The sequence below is a fragment of the Rhinolophus sinicus genome, chromosome 5 (genome assembly GCF_057876585.1).
Source record: "Rhinolophus sinicus isolate RSI-liver-muscle chromosome 5, RSI-T2T, whole genome shotgun sequence".
Taxonomy (NCBI): Eukaryota; Metazoa; Chordata; class Mammalia; order Chiroptera; family Rhinolophidae; genus Rhinolophus; species Rhinolophus sinicus.
In genome coordinates this window covers 67,921,939-67,942,402 of record NC_142505.1, presented here as the reverse complement: position 1 = coordinate 67,942,402, position 20,464 = coordinate 67,921,939, and the positions used below count along the sequence as shown (strand labels likewise).

The window sequence follows — 20,464 nt, the reverse complement described above, 5'->3', positions numbered from 1 at the left end:
AAAGCAATGGCAAGGTATATAAATATAAAACCTGTGGAAGAAAAAGGAGCGGACCTGGGCAGGGCAGGGTGGGCCCCAGGCCTATAACTTCTGTAGTGAAAGGCTTATCTTTGCCTTAAGCAGCTCCGCCCTTTGTTTCTGTGCATTTAAGTTAACAAGCCTTTGAAGTGTCCCCTTTCAGCCCTCCTTCAACCACCCGCAAGAGAGCACAGGTTTAACTACCCTGTAATCCAACCCTCACCCTGCTTTCTCCCACCTCCATGATCTTCTTTACGTTCTCCCCTTAATTCCAAATGCATGAAAGAAGCTGCAAAACTGTCATTCTCCGGAGTGTTTTAAATCTTGCTCCCCAGCATGTTGTCAGTTTGGCTCAAATAAAGTCATAAATATTCTCTAGAGGTTTAGACATCTTTTACATGGACAAATCAATATGTTGTATACCTGAAACTCATAGAACATTGTAGGTCAATATTGTGTGTAATTGAAAATCAAATTTGAAATGAAGGAAACTACAGGAAACTACATGAAACTACCAAGTCTAAACCTCTTGACCTATCTGAGGTGTTGTTTTAGAGAGTAATTAAGGGAATGAGGGAGGGCTCAAGGAGTGGAACAGCTTGCGGGATGTGCCCCGCTGAGACACATCATTGACCCTCTCATTGGCCAGTGACAATGGCATCTCCCAGTGGGGCGGCCCGTTGCCCAGGGCCATGGGCCTCTAGGTCTGACCTTCTGAGCTCCCGTCTCTTTTATTTTATTTCATTTATTTTTTTTAAAGATTTTATTGGGGAAGGGGAACAGGGCTTTATTGGGGAACAATGTGTACTTCTGGGACTTTTTCCAAGTCAAGTTGTGGTCCTTTCAATCTTAGTTGTGGAGGGATGTAGCTCGGCTCCAGGTCCAGTTGCCATTGTTAGTTCCAGGGGGCGCAGCCCACCATCTGTTGCAGGAATTGAACCAGCAAACTTGTGGTTGAGAGCCAGTGCTCCAACCAACTGAGTCATCTGGCCACCTGGGAGCTGAGCAGCAAGCAGCTCATTGACTTCATTCTAGTTGCAGAGGGCGCAGGTCGCTGGCTCATGTGGGAATCGAACTGCAGCCCTGCTGCCCAGAGCTGGTGCTCTAACCAACTGAGCCACCGATCCGCCCCCTCCCGTCTCTTTCAAACTGTATCTCCTCACCAGGGCCTTGGGAATTTGGGGGCAGTGTCGTCTTCCCTCCCCTTTCTCCTCTTCCAGGAACGTCGCCAACCCCCAGTGCCGTCCTAAGACACTTGGCGCTCCTCTTTCCTATTTGGGGCTTATGGCAGGCTCCGCGAGTCATTTCTCTGGGTTGTCCGCAGCCCAAATCCACAGTGAGAATAACCAGGAGTCTTTCTTTAAACCTGGAACCTGGCAACAAACCCCCTTTCGCTATAGGTCCCTGAGTTGTGTGGGGCCAATGAAGCAGTTGGCCCAGCGGTGTTAACTGCAGTTTAATGGAACAGGCGGGTGGAGATCGGAGGGCGGCGCCCTTGTCCTATTTTGGGAAACGAGCCCAGGGACTCCTGGGTTTCCGAAGTAGGGCTTTTTTTCCCCTCAAGATGTGCAAGAAGGAAGGATACCGGACAATCCAGCAGCAGAGCCACAAGTCCCGCCTCCACAGTGTGACTGGTTCTTTTTGAGAGAACAAAAGGAGACGTCCCTCTCTAGAAATAATTTTGGTTTGAGTATCAACCTGGAGCACAGAAAGTCCTCAGAAGAAGAATACAACCTACGTTTGAAAAGCGCTTCAAGCACACGTTTTGATCCACCCTAAACCGTCGGTTAGGTGGAATATGCATTTGAAAAGCGATCCGAATATACATTCAAAAGAGGAGACAGAGGAGTGCAGGCTTTATTCAGAACCCGGAGAAGCATGGCCTCCCTGGAGGAAAATGTGAGGAATTTTTTGTTTTGTTTGTTTTTGGGTTTTTTATCTTTTGGAGCGGAAGACGAAGCTCTGCTTATAGAGGACCCTCATCACACCATGCCAGGGTAAGTATTACTGAAATTTCGTAAATATGTATGTACTAGATATGATGGTAAATGTATTTCTTTCCTTGGTTTTCAATGTAAAACGTGTGAAAGACAGTAACCGTGGTAGACCGTTGGTTCTTAATGCGCGTCTGTGGTGTGTCTGTGTTGTACTAAGACTACTGACCGCGGCAGCCTCCGCAGACCTTCCCAAAGGAGAGAACTAGGCGAGAGCCTCCGCAATCCACATTTCAGCACCACCAGCGGTCAATGAGTCTCACAATACAGGGGGAGAACCCGCATCACAACCCTCTGGGTTTCCGTAGCGCAGGCTTCCTGGGTCCTCGAATTGCTCGGAGCCAGGCCTAAGAAATCTTCCTTTTTCCTAAGTTCCTCAAATGACTTTCTTAAACACAAAAGTTGGAGGACCACTGCTTTAAGTGATTTTGGTATATACTGAAGTTCAGTCCCTGTGGACGCCATAGTAATTTTTTGTATTGACTTGTAACACTGCAGTAGTTTCAGGTGTTCAACATGATTTGATATATACACAGCCCTCCCTCGGTATTTGCCAATGATTGCTTCCAAGTCCCCTGGGAACACCAAAATCTGCAGATGCCCTAGGCATATAACCTATACAATCCTCCCTGTACATTAAATCATCTCTAGAGTACTTAGTATATCTGATATATGTAAATGTTATATAAATAGTTGTTATACTGTATTTAGGGAATAATCACTAGAAAAAAAGGCTTTATGTGTTCTGTACATATGCAACACAGGCCTAACTACATCGTGCACGTCAACAACAATGTAACTTTTTTCCGAATATTTTCCATCAGTTGGTTGAATCCTGGGATGCAGAACACTGGGATACAGAGGGCCACCTGTATATGTTGGGAAATAAGTTAACACAATAAGTTTTGTTAACATCCATAATGACACATAGTTACATTTATTTTTCTTGCGATGAGAGTGTTTAAGATCTGTCTTAGCAACTTTCAGAAGCACAATACAATATTTATTGTTCACTACAGTCACCACCCTGTACATTACATCCCAGGACTATTAACTTATAACTAGAAGTTAGTACCTTTTGACTCCCTTCACCCATCTCGGCCTCCCCCCCATTGTATTTTAACGTGGACCCAAAGGAAAGTAACCCTGCAAGGAGGGGCGATAGAGCCTGAAGCATCACTATCTGCCCAAACTCCCACTGTGGACTTCATGGGTTCTGGGGGCTCCCCGAGAATTGGAAGGAAAGACGCACGCGGTACCCGGTAGTTTTCAGTTATGAGCTCCCTGCACAATGTCCATGCTTACTGCTTATTAGGAATCGTATACTCATCTAAAATTAATTGTCTGGCTGACTCAAAGGCTGAAACACATTTTTTAAAAGTAGTGTACTGCGCGCCGCCTCTCTGGACAGATCCTGGAGAGCCGCTCTCACCTTCCTGGCCTGAGGGCGAGGAGGAATTGCTGTGCAGTCCTGGCCTCGGGTTTTCTTGAGTCCGGGGGCGGTAGGCCTGGAGTCTGTCAGGAACGCGCACCCAGAGGTCCCAGAAGACGGGAGAGAATACGGGGTGGCAAAGGCGCGACCCACTGTGCTGCGAGGTTCCAGGCCGCAGAGGAACTCAAGCTGCGCAGGTGCTGCGGAGACGTAGCACCCACAATGGGATCAGCTGGACATGCACATTTGGCAAAATGGTGACCGTGGAGAGCCACAAGTTCTGGACGTTTTTAATACAAATTTCAATGTTATGCATTATCCACCCGAGGAGTCATAAATCCATCCCTTGCACCCCCGAGTTTGGCGGAGGCGCTTTCCCACCAGTTTTATTTTGCTGTAACCACCAGAGGGCGGCAAGATGCTTCGGGCGCTGCCAGAGCTCGCGTTCGAAGTCGTCGGTGAATCCAGCCCTCAGCCATAGAACGATTTGGGAAGTATCACACCACGAAGCCCGGGCTCCTTCGCAGAGTCGCTCGTCTCCTCAATCTGCTGCTGGGACCGCGGGAGCGACTCACCGGGACATGCACGCCCAGCTCGCGTGCTCCCGGGTCCCCGGGTCCCTGCGTCCTGGATCTGTCGCGCCGAGCCCCGCCACGCCCGCGCTGTCCATCCGCTGCCGCACGTGCACATGCCTGGGGCCATGCAAAGCAGGGCCTGCGCCGGGCTTTTTATTTCTTTTGTCTTTTTTTGACTTAAGAATTACGCGACTGAAAAAAAAAAAAAAAAAGAATTTTACGCGGTTGATTTCGGCTGAGAAAGTCTAAGGCATCTTTCGCGCTCCCTCTTGTGGACACACGTTCGCTCTTTCGCACACCCACGTGAAACGGAGTCACCCGTGACCCTCCTCGGTGTGCCTTTGCTTTGCAGCAGCAAAGGAATGAAAAGGACATTTTCCCCTCTTTTTTTCTCTTCCCCTTACTTCTCCTCCCCCCCCCCCCCCCTTTCCTGTCTTCTGTCTTCCTTCTTTGTCCTGAATTGGGGATTGAAAAGTCCCTGGAGAGGAGTTCCCAAGGGAGGGTAGGAGGGTGGGCCTCAATCTTGTTGACTTTGGCCAGTATCATTGTTTTTGTTTAGAGTTGGTTGTGACAACGTTGTTAGAAGGAAATAAACCACAAAACTTTAGTACATAACTGCCGTTTTATATGTAATACACGCAAATGCAAATATTCCCTTATACCATTAGTCTCCTCTATAATTGAGGATGTATCTTTCTAGATACTACATCTTTATCTATTTTCAGATATTGTGGGCCATACTTTTTATCCAGGATGGCTGTGTATAGTCTTGCCAGTTGAGCTGTGAACAAGGCATACGGATTTCTTGTACTTTTGCAGTTGATGTGTGTATATTTGTGTGTGTACTACTTGCACAAAATTTAAAATATATAAAAATGCATATATTTGGCACTGAGTTTTCTTCACGTAGCAACACAGTCTGTTCACTGTGGATATGCTATGAAGTAATGATCCCGTCTTGTGGACATTTGTGTGTTTTTATTCTCTTTCTACAGCAAACACTTCTTCCCTGATCACCCTTGAAAACAAACCATATGAACATAAGTCTACTTCTTTCGGAGAGATACCTAAGAAGTGGAGTTGCTGCTTCAGAGGTGACTGCTTGTCCTTTCAATGTACACTTACAGGACAAGGTATAACCACACCTATTTGCCTATGTTGTGGTCAATGACAGATGCTATCAAACTTAAACTTTTGGCTAATCTGACAAGTGAGAACTATTTTTTATTTCAATAATTTGCATTTCCTAATCACTGGGGAGACAAATATCTTTCTATATGACTAGCCATTTTTATGTCAATGGCAGCCAGCATCCCAGGTTCGACTCTCCTGCCACTCAACAGCCTATGTGGCATCTCCCATGTGTGTGACCAACAGCAGATGGCAGAAGGGGTGGTAGGTCCCCTCCAAGATCAGGTTATAAAGGGGTGTGGCTCTCATCTTGTAGCTCCCATTCCCAAATTGTTCCCTCTCCCTCTGTCCCATTACTGCTCTGGGATGGGGACAGTCTTGTGGGACTGAGCCCTTAACCTGTGAGATTTGACACTAAGTCCAGGCAGATAGTATCAGAGTTGAGTTGTAGGACACCCAGTTGGTGTTCAGAGAATCAGAAAATTGGTTGTTGGGTGGAGAACAAACCCATACATTTGGTGTCAGAAGTATGAGTAAAAATAATTCAGGGTTAAATACGATGATGCCAGCAAAGTATTTTGCATTATCCTGTCACATGGTTTTTCATGACGGTTACTGTGATGTCACGTCCAGCGCAACACGGGCAGTGAGGGAACAAGAAGGGGCGGCGTTAGGTTAAGTTTTAAGAAAGAAAGAGACAGAGAATGCAGTTAAATCTCAGAAGGCTAAGGGTCTCACAGTCTAGCAAGAGACTGGAGCACAGAATCAGGCCAACTGGTGGCTTTTGATAATCATACAAGGAAGTGGTATTGTTTTTTACACAGTCTGTGAGACTCGTCCATCATGTCACAAAAGTGAATCAAACCAATTATCTTTGTCCCCAAGCAGCCGGAGCAGAAAGGCTCCGTGATGATTTAGGTGAGATATGCGTAAGAGACTGTTAGCATAAGGACTGTCACTTTACGGTTAAGATAGGGTTAACAGCCCTGGCAGCCCTGGGCTCAAGTTAGCATGAGAACTGTTACTTTAAAGTCAGAGTAAGATTAACAGCCTTGAGCTTAAAACAACCTAATGGCCTAATTGTTAGTTCCAGGATGTGGGCATAGAGACCAGATGTTTTATCTCCTGATATGGAAGCTTTTGAAGCGTATCTATTGTAAACTCTTTGAAGCATAGCACAATCTGCACTCCCTAAGACTTTAGAAATTACAGAATGTCTTAGTTATGTGAGAATTAAAGTTCATATTGTACTCCCTAAGACTTTAGTAATTACTAAGTGCCTTAGAACTGCTATAAAAACCCTTAGCTTTGTAGGCTAGGGGTCCTTGTTAAAACCCGCTGCGTCGGGCAGAGACGGGGACCCCAGCTAGCTGGAAATAAACCTCGCTGTGTGACTTGCATTATCGTGTGTGTGTCTGTCTTTCTGAGGGGTGAAAGATTCCCGGACTTAACAGTATGCACCTCCCTGGGGGACAAATCTCATGTTGGAACAGTTCCGTTGAGCTAAGCGGAGAGAGCTGATCTTTATCACCCTCATGACTTCTCTCACAATCAGGTGAGAGAGGAAAGCCAGAGTCAGCAGTGGCTTTTCCCAGGCAGGGGGAAGGGGAGGCAAGGCCCCTTCCCAGATCTTCCAAGGCAGCTCATTGGGCGTCCCCACACGGTTCTGCCTGGCTTGAGTTGTCCCCCCTGTGGGGAATCTTACTCGTCATTGGCTGCAAACCGTCTTTTGGGGACCAGACAGAGAGACATGAGGTGTAAACATCATGATAAAACAAAGTCCCAAAAAGGCACATTCTCTCAGACTCTTCTTTCCTCAAGGAAAGACACGGGGGGTGGGGTGGGGGGGCTAGGCTGCTGTGTGACAACACTGAAATTACTAAGGAAAAGGAATTGAGTGCTTTTGAACTAATTGTATAACCCAGCAGACACTGTGCACTGATTCTTCAAAGCATGATGCTGACTCCTGCGAGAGGCGGGCAGGGAGGCAACTGTGTGTGAGGGGGACTGTGATTCTACTTTAATGGTTAGGAATAAATGGACATAGAGAAACCTGGAGAGAGAGACAGTCTCTGGGTCATCGGCTTCCCCCCCTTCTCCTCACTTCCAGAAGTGGGTATCCAAGGGCCAATATGAGGTATGCCACCAAAAGTGTGTTTGTCATAGGTGAAAACTGGGGAGTACTGGAGGGAGGGGGTTTAGGAGCCCTGGAGACACATGCTATGCATGCGAAGCCTTGCCTCAGACAGCTTGGGCTGCTGTAACAAAATATTGCAGACTGCTTGCCTTTGACAACAGTTCTGGAGGTGGCAAGTGTGAAAGCAGGGTGCTGACAAGGTGGGTTCATTCTGAGGCCTCTTCTCTTGGCTTGCAGGTGGCTGCCATCTCGGGGAATGCTCCCATGGCCTCTTCCTGCTATAGAGAGGCATCTTTCATGCCTCATCTTCCTATGACGGCATTAACTCCAACATGAGGGCTGCAATCTCAGGAACTTATCTAACTCTAATTACCTCCCAAAGGACCTACCTCCTCGTGACATCACATTAGGGGTTAGGGCTTCAACACATAAGTTTGGCGGGCTGGGAGGATGGGGGCAGAATACAATCATTCAGTCCAACTCATCTGAGTCTCGACACACCTTTTGTGACCCCACTGGAATGTGAAACCATGGGAGCCTGTGGAGAGCTGCTCTGAGGCTACGTCCCACTCAGGTCCCTGTCTCCCTGGGAGGTTGTCATCATCATTTTCTCAGGACTTTTGAGGTTCTAGGGAGTTGTGGGACCTTCTGGCCCGCCCTGCTGGAAGTACAGCTGTAGGATATAAAGCCACTGAGCTGCAGTCTGGGGTGGGCTCATCCACTGGGGCAACCCACAACTTGTGCCATTTGTTGGGGTGTTGTGTTTTTGGTGTGTGGGAGGAGGGCCACCGGGAGCAGGTACTTTTGACTACTCTTCCTTTTGCCATGTAAGTAATCCAGCATCTGGACCTACAAGTGGCTCCTTGTGTCTTTACCAGCGGAATCAGTCAGGCCTTGCCTTGTCTTGTGTGTGTTTCACACACATCCAAAAGAGGACCTCTGATGCATGTTGGGCAGTGTGAGTGGGTGTTTCCAATTGTCACAAGGACTGAGGAACATGACGAGCATTTAGTAGGCAGGGGCCAGGGTCTGCCTCAAATATTGTTCCTCTTAAAATGCGAGTACTACCTTCCATTAGGAGCACTGGGGTCGTGTAGGAAAAAGGTGTGGGGATGGCAGAGTGTTAGTTTGCTGGAGCTGCCACAACAAAATACCACAGATGGGTGGCTGAAGCAATAGAAGTTTGTTTTCTCACAATCCTGGAGGCTGGAAATCTGAAATCAGTGTGTCAGAGGGCTGGTTTCTCCACAGGCCATCTCCTCCCTGTGTCCGTCTCTCTGTGTGTCTGTGTCCTGATCTCCCTATAAGGACACCATAGCCCACCCTAATAAGCTCATTTTTACCTTAATCACCCCTTAAAGGCCCCATAATGCATAGTAGTGTCATAGCATGTCAAGGTAGCACGCGGAGATTTGGGAGCCGGGGATTCTAGACGTGTACCCACTGTTCACCAAACGTGGTCAGGGAATGCTCATGTAATCCTGGCAACCTTTCAGGGGATTTGCAAGGTTAAGACTATTTTTGAAGTAATATTGAGATGTTATCTTTTCCACTCTCACAAGGGGACTGTGGAACTCTTCACAGGCTACGTGACAAATGATATCACAACAAACTGGATGCAGAAAGTTGATGTGAGAGTCCAGCTGCTTTCCACTAGATCAGATGTTGACATGTGCAAAGTGTAAACATGTCCCCCCCCCCCCCCACTGGACTTCTTTGTTCTGGGGAACAGTCATTTTCATGATAAATGTGTTCCTTAGGTTCACATGTTTATTATTATTTTAAAATACATTGATAATTATTTAACAATTTTTCTCAATTTAAATTTCGATATAGTACATACCCACCGATGTGATCCGCACATGAAAACCCTGGGGTGCTCATTTTGGAGACCAGATTTGTTGCTGTAGCCCAGAGAGGGTTTCAAGCCTCAGGCAAGCTGGCCTTCCGGAGTTTCAGTGTATCAGTGTAGAAAGGAAGGAGGACCTCTAGTACTCCTTCATTTCTAGACAGTTGAAGGTGGCTTAGCTTGCATGCAGTTTCCAGAGCCTCTTTCTTTCCTTTTCTTCCTTCCTTCCTTCCTTCCTTCCTTCCTTCCTTCCTTCCTTCCTTCCTTCCTTCCTTCCTTTCTTTCTTTCTTTCTTATTGCGGAATATTGGGGAACAGTGTGTTTTTCCAGGACACATCAGCTCCATGTCAAGTTGTTTTCATTCTAGTTGTGGGGGGACGCAGCTCAGCTCCAAGTCAAGTCGTGTTTTTTTCCCCCCAATCTAGTTGTGGAGGGCACAGCTCACTGGCCCATGTGGGAATCAAACTGGTGACCTTGGTGTTATGAGCACTGTGCTCCAACCACTGAGCCAACCAGCCACCCCTCCAGAGCCTTTCTTGTGAGTGGGTTTTGGTGAGGGTGGAAGTCAGTGGTCCACAGGGTGGGGCTCTGGGTTCTGAAGAGAGGAGGTGGCTGCTTGCCTGTTTTGCCCAGGGTTTGACTGTTCAGATACAAGAACCAGAGCACAGGGCCAGATTAAAGCACTGCTTTTATAATCTTATTAGCCAATGTCACCCCAATAAATTCAATAAAGTTACTACTGGAGGTGGGCATCTGCCAGAGTATAGTGTTACAGGGTCCCTGTCCTCCCAGGACAGAACCCGACACAGGAGACTGGGAGATCACAGGTGCCCACATCCTTAGACCTTTGGGTCCTACTTCTCAACAAAGGGGGGCTGGCTACCACACCTGCAGCTTCCAGGACGGAGCAGTATCTGTCGCTGGGCCAACCAGCAGGAATGGGGACAGGTCGTATTCCTTCTCTTCTGGAAACATAAAGACCTCTAGAAAAGGGAATTGGGCCCCCAGACCTGGAGTCAGATTTCAGGATTGACTTCTTTTGTGACCAAATGATTTTTTTCCTCACAGAACTTCAAAATAATAACAGTATACAAGACTCACTCCCACCTCTTTCCTCCACCCCTTTCTCTTCCACCCCCTGCAAAGAACTATGTTAGTATTCATTCAGAAAAAAACGTCGTTGGTCCCCAGTGCCCGGTCCTGCCCCTGTCTCCTGGAATGCCAACGCCTGGTGACTCTCCCCTTGGTGACTGATGCCTTTCTCTCCCTGGTGGTCTGTTTACATCCTTTTTTGCTCCTTGCTTTTCTTTCCTATTCTCCTTCACCTGGGGGCCCACGCGCAGGGTTGATTGTTACTGACACCGACGACCAGCAGAGTGCAGCAGAGAGTAGCTGGAGCAAAGTGGCGCGTGCGTGTGTACGTGCGTGCGTGCGTGCATGCCTGTGTGTGTGTGTGTGTGTGTGTGTGTGTGTGTGTGTGTGTGTGTGTTTGGGGGAGGGGCTCTTCGCCCCTAGTTTAGCACGAGGTCAGCTTTGGGGACTGCAGCCCAGGCGAGGGAGGCCAGGCTACCTGGTATGCTTAGAGTTCTAAAGGGGCAGAGAAAGAGGCCAGGTGGAGGTGTTGAGACCACCACCTCAAGATGAGGCTGGAGCCAGGTTCTGGAAAGGAGAAGTGCCCAGAATGTGGGCAGAAAAAGTGTGTGACAACAATTCCTGGCCACTCATCTATTTCTTTCCTTTTTCTTTTGGCTTGAGCAACCTAGTGCATATTTAAGAAAATAAGAAATGATAAACAGGATTACGAAACTGGTGTGTTTTAAATGTTTAGCTTCAATAAACCTCCATTTACAGAAAACTCAAGGTCCAGTGCAATAAATTTATTTCTATGTCCACAAAGAAAGACAGTGATAGGAATATCTGACCGGATCTCAAAGTTTTTTTCTTTTTTTCTTTTTTTTTTAAAGATTTTATTGGGGAAGGGGAACAGGACTTTATTGGGGAACAGTGTGTACTTCCAAGCCTTTTTTCCAAGTCAACTTGTTGTCCTTTCAATCTTAGTTGCGGAGGGTGTCATTCAGCTTCAAATTGTTGTCCTTTCAGTCTTAGTTGTGGAGGGCGCAGCTCAGCTTCAGGTCCAGTTGCCTTTTTCTAGTTGCAGGGGGCACAGCCCACCATCCCTTGCAGGAGTTGAACTGGCAACCTTGTGGTTGAGAGGATGCGCTCCAACCAACTGAGCCATCCAGGAGCTCAGCGGCAGCTCAGCTCAAGGTGCTGTGTTCAATCTTAGTTGCAGGGGGCGCTGCCCACCATCCATCCCTTGCGGGACTCGAGGAATTGAACCAGCAACCTTGTGGTTGAGAGCCCACTGGCTCATGTGGGAAAGGAACCGTCAGCCTTCGGAGTTAGGAGCATGGAGCTCTAACCGCCTGAGCCACTGGGCTGGCCCCAGTGTTCTTTTTTTTGTGTATTTATTTATTTATGGACAATAATCTCACTCTGGGACTCGAGATGTACTAGGGTGTATTATACCATCAGAAGATGGAGCAACAGTTGTTAAAGAAAAAAAAAATACTGACACTTGTTAAAATGGTCAGGAAGACTTTACACAGGACTATTGTAACAGAGGTATTGCAATAAGGGAGGGAGACCTGCTCAAGTCCAAACACAGTAAAAACAGCAGGGGATTTATAGCCAGTGAGAAGAGTAGGGGGTCAATGCATGGAAAATTTCAAAGACGACACCTCCAGGTCAGACTGGCCGGGTGGAAGCTCTACCCTCTGAGTGAGCTGGTGCAAAGGCATTTGGTGCAAGTGCTCTTAGCTTGCTAGGCCAGGGCTGGAGCCAGAATTTGTCCTCTGCCACTTGGGGTTGGAAGGAGTAGGGCTATTAGCTTCCTGTCCTTTCTGGTGAGATACCGTACCTGTTAGTAGTTCAGAGATGAGGGTAGAGTGGAGCTGGCCTCATGCCCCCAGAGTGGAGCTGTCCTCCCACTGAGCAGGGTGGAGATGGCCAGGAGGGGAAGGACAGGAGGGGAAGGATGAACTGGTTGAGCTCCAGGGCCACAGATTCACACTGTTTCTGTGCAGATTTTGCAGATTTTCTTGAGTAAATGCTTCTTCATTTGCTGTCTATCTTTAGGGCAATTTCCAGAAACTTTAAAGGGTTGTTATTTTTCCAGTTTTCACCGGTTGTGTTTGTTTTGCTTGGGATGGGTTCATGGGCTCCTCCCACTGCCATTCCAGAAGTGAAACTCTTATGTAAGAGTTTTCTAGAAAGGGTACCTCAGTGACTTATGTGGGTGCCTCACTGGCCGGCTTGTGCCTCTGCCCCTGTCTGTGAGGGGCTAGCTTAACTAAACACACTGGCACCCCACACACGGACGGGGGAATTGGGGTTCAACTAGCACCAGTATTTCGATAAAAGTTAATTTTTAAAATGTGAAAACAATTTCAGTTCCCAACATTATTTTACAATATCTTCTCCTTTCATTACGAGATTGGATTAAGTTTCTACTCTAGTACTTTTTTCTTTTTTTCCAGAAAGTAGGCATGGGATCAATATTTTTATATTTATTTTTATTTATTTATTTATTAAAAGATTTTATTGGGGAAGGGGAACAGGACTTTAATGGGGAACAGTGTGTACTTCCAGGCCTTTTTTCCCAAGTCAAGTTGTTGTCCTTTCAATCTTAGTTGTGGAGGGTGCCATTCAGCTTCAATTTGTTGTCCTGTTTCAGTCTTAGTTGTGGAGGGCGCAGCTCAGCTCCAGGTCCAGTTGCCGTTTTCTAGTTGCAGGAAGTACAGTACAGCCCACCATCCCTTGCGGGAGTCGAACCGGCAACCTTGTGGTTGAGAGGATGCGCTCCAACCAACTGAGCCCTCTGGGAGCTCAGTGGCAGCTCAGCTCAAGGTGCTGTGTTCAATCTTAGTTGCCGGGGGCGGAGCCCACCATCCCTTGCGGGACTCGAGGGATTGAACTGGCAACCTTGTGGTTGAGAGCCCACTGGCCCATGTGGGAATCGAACCAGCAGCCTTCGGTGTTAGGAGCATGGAGCTCTAACCACCTGAGCCACTGTTCCGGCCCCATAACTGCTTTCTGGTTGTCTTTGGGACACAGTGTTGCTCTAGGTCCACCCTAAAGGTTATTTGTCCTCGTTTTCTTTCCAAAGGTTTGAGGCATAATATGTGACAGGCTGTTCTTCTAGTATGGCTGCTCCCCTCCATTTTACAGTGGCTCTGTTTATATCTTTGTTTATACTCAGACCCTTACACCCACTGTAGTTTTTGTGACACCTCAGCTTGGGGCTTGGGCTGTAGGTGTGGGGTGGAGCTCTGCGTCTTTACTCAGGGACTGTGTTACTTGGGGTTGTCCAGAGCAAAGGAGCCAATGAGACATACATATATGTATAGAAATGAATATTGATGTGGATTATAGACTGAATATTTCTGTACCCCCAAATTCATCTGTTGAAACATAATCTCCAGTGTGCTGGTATTGGAGGCAGTGCCTTTGGGAAGCAATCACTACTCTTAAAAAGATCCCAGAGATACCCCTCACTCCTTCTGCCATATGAGGACAGAGTGAAGTGATGGCCGTCTGTGAATGAGCAAGCGGGTGCTCATCAGACACTGAATCTGCCGGGACTTGATTTTGGACTTCCAGCCTCCAGAAATGTGAGAAATACATGTTTGTTGTTTCAGCCACCCATTTGATGGTGTGATATTTTTGTTATAGCAGCCTGAACAGACTAAGACAATATATATGTATACATTGCATATTATATATCTAACTCTATATCTATAATCTATATATAGAAAGGTGCTTTAAATAACTGGCTCATGCAATTGTGGGGCTGGCCAGTCTGAAATCACAGGAGGCTGGAGACACAGAGAAGAGGTGACGTTGCAGCCCTGAGTCTGAAGGCAGACTGCAGGCATAATCCCCTCTTCCTCAGCGACCTCAGTCTTCTCTCTTAAGATGTTCAACTGACGGGATGAAGCCCACCCACATTATGGAGGGCAACCTGCTTTACTCAAAATCGACTGATTTAAATGTCGACCTCATCTAAAACATACCTTTGCAGCAACATGCAGACTGGTGTTTGACTGCATGCCTGGGCACTGTGGCGGGGCCAAACTGATGCATAAAATTTCACCACAACAGCCACTCCCAGTATGCACTCTCCATTTCTCTGACTCAGTCTCCTGTTGAAACTTTTAGGTTCTTTAAAAGAACTTTCAGGTACTTACGTCACCTCACAGTCTTCCCTCTGCTATAGTTTATAAGATAAAATTTATTTTCTGAGTTCGTGAATGCTCACATTATTTGGAAAGCAATAAAGCCTCTGTCCTGCAGAGTCCACTTTATCATAAAAGTCCTTTGTTCAAGACCATTGTTCTAATTTGAAAATCAGAGCTGGTTAATATTATTTTGTGGCCATGTTTGGGCAAATGCTGAGGAATGGCAGTGGCTTACTGCAGGGGTCTTTATAGAAATACCAGTCTTCAGGGCACATATTCTTAGCCGTTAGTGGAGGTACCAGTCATCCACCCAGCTGTACCTGGAGTAGCATTGTTGGGACGGTTTTTCCCAACAGCTCAATCTCCCCCTTATTGGAGCTATCTCCGGCAAGCTTCCCCTAAGAGCTCTGTCCCCCCCTTCCTCCTCCCATACCTCATCAGAGATGACTCTTGCAGGCACCATAGTTAGAGGCCTCCCTGTCAAAACAAAGTTGAGGGATCACAGCTGCTAGGGACGGACCTCCCTGGCACCCTGCCTAGACTTCCACCCCCCAACCCGGAGGCCTAAACATATAAAATAAAACACCTGACCCCAGTCCGTGCTCAGTTCTTTGGGAAAAATCCCACTGGGCCCACTAGTGTAATAAAGCTGAGTTCTCCTTGCCCTCTGGGAGTGCGTCTTGTGTTTCTCGGTCCTTGCCGCTTTTTCCGCAACAGCATCAGCACAGTATCTACACAGAGAAATGCAAACTCCCAGAGAACAGTCAATCATACCTCAAAAGTAGGACCTACCTGCAGAAATGCCATTTTAAATTGCTTTAACAACAAGGCATTTCATTGTTGGGCTATGTTGTATGGGAGACCCTGCTCGCTCCACCATTTGTCGGGCGGGGAGGCCTGCGGGGTCTCTGGTCCCTCTCCCCACATAAGAACGCAGGATATGGTGAGGCTAAAAAGGAACACCCACGGAGCCATAGGTAGGGGAGTCATACCACTATGGGCTCACTGGAGGCTGGGCCCACTGGACACCGACCTGCCGTCTGCCTTTCCACCAACTGACCGACCGATGACTCTCCTCCCCTCTCCTCGACCCTCTTCCGCTCTCTCGGCTCTCCTCTTCCGCTCTCCTTGGCCCTCCTCTTCCGCTCTCTTCGGCTCTGCTCGGCTCTGCTCGGCTCCTCGGCAATCCTTCGTAGCCGCAGCAGTTATACCAGCGGCCAATCGGCTAACCGGCCACAGCCGACAGCCAATCAGCCACAGCCGACGGCCATCCACCACCCGAGCCAGCACCTTTCCACGTGAGGCCGAGAGCCTGTAAACTACTCTCTGGGGCTCTGTCCCCACAGCTGGTTACCTCAGTGGGCTGATCCTTCCATCTCTGGCTCTTCCATCCTCAGAGTGCCTAACACTTCCCCATAGTTACAAAATGGCCACAGCAGTCCTGGGCACTGATGTGACCACATCTATTGGCAGCAAAGGACCAGATGTTACCGGGAAAATGACATTAATAACCTTGGCTCTTGTCTTCTTGAAGGAACGACTTCAATCAAAAGACAGAGGTTTGTACAGCACGAACAACAGAAGTTTATTAGGAAAAGAAAGTATGCTCTGAGACATGGAGCCGGCTGACCCAAGGGAGGGAAGAAGCCACGCCTCACATTGTGTGAAGGCTTTTATTTCTAGGGGTAGAATTGCCTCCCCTTTTCCATTCTCTTATCTCTCTTTCTCCCCCCTGAGGTGCTTAGTCCTCTGTGTCGACAAAAAACAAACAACAACAACAAAACACTAAACAAAACAAACAAACAAACAAAATCCCATCCAGCCTAAGAGAAAGCTTATAGGAGTTTATTTGAGCCAAACTGACGACAATTGCCAGGAAGCAAAGTCTCAACGGATTGAGAAAATACTCCAGAAAATGGCCGTTTTACAAATTATTTTATACATTAGAATCCAAGGAGGAAGGTTACATGAAATTCACTGGTGGTAGATTAAGGGGGTGGGAGAAAGCAAAGCGGGGAAATCTCTGGGAATGGATAAAGGTAAATTCTTTCACATAGGTGGGTACACGATAATTAATAGTTCACTTTTTACAGCATATGGAGATGGTAATCAGGAGACAAGAATAATAAGGGATTCTGTAGTTTCCTGCTCTGGTCTGGAAAAAAGGGATTACTGAGTTTCCAAGGGCATGTTATTCTAGAAGCAAAAGAGCAAAAGACTCACTTACGGTAGAGATTGATCTTTGTCAAGGAAGCTACAGGCTAAAGATATGACTTCCCGCCATGGCCCACCTTAGCTAGGAATTTTTATGTTCATGCCATCCTATGTGGTTATTTTCAGTCTCCTGAGCTTGTCAGGTTTAACATGTGGCTCCTTTTCTGTCCTCATCGCATTTAGCAGTGCATTTCTTTGATTTAGGGGCATGAGTAAACACAACCCTTTGGGGTGTGTGAAAACCTGGAGTTCTGTTGGGCTAGTAAGATATTGATGGTCCTGACAAACAGGATGGGTATCCCCTTCTCTGACTTCTAACAACACATCTCTTTGATCGAGAGGTATGTGTGAACCTGGAGTCCTGCCGGGCAGCTGCCAGGGGTCTTGACCCAAGTAGGAGCTGCAGCAAGGGGCTTTCTAATGGGGCTAAATTTCCCCATCTCCTGCTCATTTCTATCTGTTTACTTACCCTATCACAAATGTTATAAAAATTCTTTCTTAGGAGCATGGACTTTTTTTCTGTGAAGTTCTGGGTTTGTAACCAGAATTTCCTCACCAGTCTACTTCTTATACAATCATCACTGGGAAAACAGGATCCTATGATTGGCTTGTAAAACCAGAATACTCCCCTGGAGTTGGAGGAAAGGGTTAACTTTCCTAGAGTCCTGTGGGAGAAGAGGTGGACACTTGCACAGCATTTGAGTCTTTTTTAGCAAGGAAGAAGGCAGCCAGTGGATGCTGATCTGACTGCCTATGACATCTGCTCCACTCCTGTGAAATTCTATGCTCATCATAGGACAGAGTAAATGCCTAGCATTTTGCAGTGTGTGACTTGACATGGATTAGAAGGCACGGAGAGGATTAGCACCTACTGAGGGAAGATATGAAAATAAGAAAAGGAGCATTGTTAACAGACTGATGGAGGCTGGAAAAAAAAGTGGGATGTCCAGCTGTCAGGAACATCCTGTTTCAAGGCCACCAAATCCCACCAACTTGATACATGTGCTAGGTAACGCTTCCTTTTTCCCCATTTTAATCACAGTTATATGTGCTTGTTGTTTTTCCAAGCAATAAAAAAGTATAGTGTAGAACATAAAAATCCTCTGTATATTCCCGCTTCATATTTCTAGTTTCAAATATCGTTCTTCCGGATTTGTCTACACAGTACCAATAAGTGGATATGCATATATTAAAAGTAAGTAATACTATATATACACCTTCAAAACTTGCCTAATGTCAGATAGAACAATATTCTGCAGGAATCTTTTTGAGATTTCTAAGCATGAGGAATTAAGGTCCAGAAAGCCCTGCCAGGGACAGGAGTCAGACCAGAGCTGATAAATAAAACTGCAGTGATGTAGTATCCTGTTTTGTGCCGCTGTCCCCACATGTGACCACCGAGTCCTTAAGATGCCACCAGTACAGCTAGCATTGAATTGCTGATTTTGATTGATTTGCATTTGAATTTCAGTAGCCACCTGTAGCTAGCGGCCACTGTGTTGATCAGGGTAGGGTTGACAAATGGAAAGTGGCAGCAATGGCAGCAGCCTGAGTGTCTCTGCCAGGGAAGCAATGTGCCTTCTCATGCACAGAGGAGAAGTGAAACCGCCTCCCCCAGCCCAGAGTGGTAATCACCACCCGGAGTTGGGGTTGAGGGACAGCGTAGCTGGGTAAGGATTTGGAGGCACTTGGACCCAGAGATACATGCAGGATTTGAGGTGTCCAGCTTGGATATCACTGTTTTCCTTTGGGCTTTCCAATAGAACCTTGTCTTTAAATGTTTTGAGTGTTTGGCCCCACACCTATATTTTCATGCCCAGTGTCTAGATTTTTGGATTTAGAAAACCCCTATGGCATTTCCTTATTCAGCTCCCACCCACAAAACCAGGGCTTGTCTCAGTCACATAGACTTGGAGGTGGGCGGGGAAGCATATCTGTCTGGCCCTATTTCTCTGTAGCTTGCATCAGTCATTGACTTCCCAATGTGGATTTTTTTTTCTTTTTTCTTTCGGTTTCTTGTAGTTTATCCAATTAGAAAGGATTTGTGGCAAATTTGGGTTTGGAATCCAGTGCCCTGAGTTCCAGTCCACTTTGCTTTACCGAAGTGAACTTCAGGTATTTAAGGGTGTAATTTTTTTTCTTCAGTGCACAATATTAAATCATTATTGTCTACTTTTTTTTTTTGAATGTGGCATGAATGACATATGAAGGGTAATCATTATGCTCTACTTTTGTGACCTTCTTTATTTATTATTTGTGTTGATTGTGATATTCCCATTATCTGGAACACAATTTTTTTCAGAATGCAGAGTAACACACAAAACATAGTGACTTTTTTTCTGGACTAGTTTTCATACATGATTAAAGTATCCTTTCAAAATTCTGGAATGATCCTTGAACAGTGCTTTCACTTTCCATTTCCCTCTTAGGCATGGTTTGATTTGAGCTCACAGCAAAGGGGACAGACTGTGAGAAGGCAGCGTGCAGCCATCCACCAAGGTGAAGTCTGGAAGACACGTCTGCTCTCCCTGAGCCTGCCAGTGACTAGTGTCCTTAAGGAAGTGCAACAAGTTCCACAGCATGCATTAAAAAAATTCCTTAGTTAAATGCCCTAGTTCATTACAAACTGTCAACTGAAGGTCATAGCCAATTCAACACCAATAGGGGTTTCTAGTTTGGGGTACAGTGAGTGGGGAGACTTTATTCAATGCAGACAGCTCAAGAGTGAAATAGCTAAGCTGTGATACAGCTTAAATGTGATGCAGCTCAATAATGATACAGCTCAAGCATGATATGCTCAAGTGTGATATAGCTCAAGTGTGATACAGCATGGCTGTGAAACAGCTTACTTGAGCTGACATGGGTGAGGTGGCCCTGGTGTTACAGCTCTGGTGAGACACCGCCAGGTTTGGTCCAGCAAAACAGCTTTGCTCTATTGAGACAGTTCCAGCTCTGGTGTTACAATTCCAGCAGGGATAAGACAACCTTCCAACAGAAACTGAAAAGTGCTGTCTGGTGAGGTACAGATGAAGCTCACTTATATAGAGAATAGTACCCACCCCACACCCTGATTGGTTCACTTTCATGCAAATGAGGACTCCAAATCCTCACAGTTTGATTGGTCCAGAAAAATACTGTCCTGATTGGTCAGAGTGGAGCTCATTTGATTGGTCAGTGAAGATATATGTGAGGATATAGCTGCACAGTTCTGATTGGATGGGGAAAGCCTCAGTCCTATTGGTCAAAATAGGATCCTAGGAGCTTCTTATAAAGGTATACTTGGAACAGGAAGACAGTTCAGGAGGTAAGCAGTTCAGTGCAACTTTTCCCTGAAGTGCAGAAAGTGTGAGAGGCCCATATGTAGCAATGATTGCTAGGTTCTGTCTATGAATTTGAGCCCAGTCAGCCACCAGGGGTCCTTCTTAACAGGCACATTCACTCTCGGGGTCAACAAAACCTATTAGAATGGCTTAAACAAGTAAAACACAACTAATTCTACCAAGTGCCGACAAGGAGGTGAAGGGTCTAGGGCCCTCATGTATTGCTGGTGGGGATGCAAAATGTCACGGCCACTTTGGAAGATAGTTTGGAAGTTCTTATGAAGTTAACATACTCTTCCCATACGATCCAGCTCTTCCACTACTAGGTATTTAGCCAGGAGAAATAAAAACTAATATTCACACAAAAATCTGTATGCAAGTGTTTGTAGTGGCTTTACTGACAATTGCCAAAAACTGGAAACAACAGAAATGTGCCTTGTGTGGGGAGTGGATAAACATGTGTGGTGCACATAGACCATGGAAGACATCCAGCAAAAAGCAGGAATGGAGCATGATAGACACAACAACAGGGTCAGTCACACATGTGTCACGAT

At 46.5% G+C, this 20,464-nt stretch overlaps 1 long non-coding RNA gene across 1 annotated transcript; it reads left to right on the top strand.

Annotated features, from left to right (window-relative positions):
- The first annotated feature begins 1,560 nt into the window (after positions 1–1,560).
- On the top strand, positions 1,561–6,550 carry LOC148758262 (uncharacterized). Its single transcript, XR_016021422.1, has 2 exons — positions 1,561–2,015; positions 5,015–6,550. It is a non-coding gene; the product is annotated as an uncharacterized LOC148758262 (long non-coding RNA).
- The last annotated feature ends 13,914 nt before the right edge of the window (positions 6,551–20,464 follow it).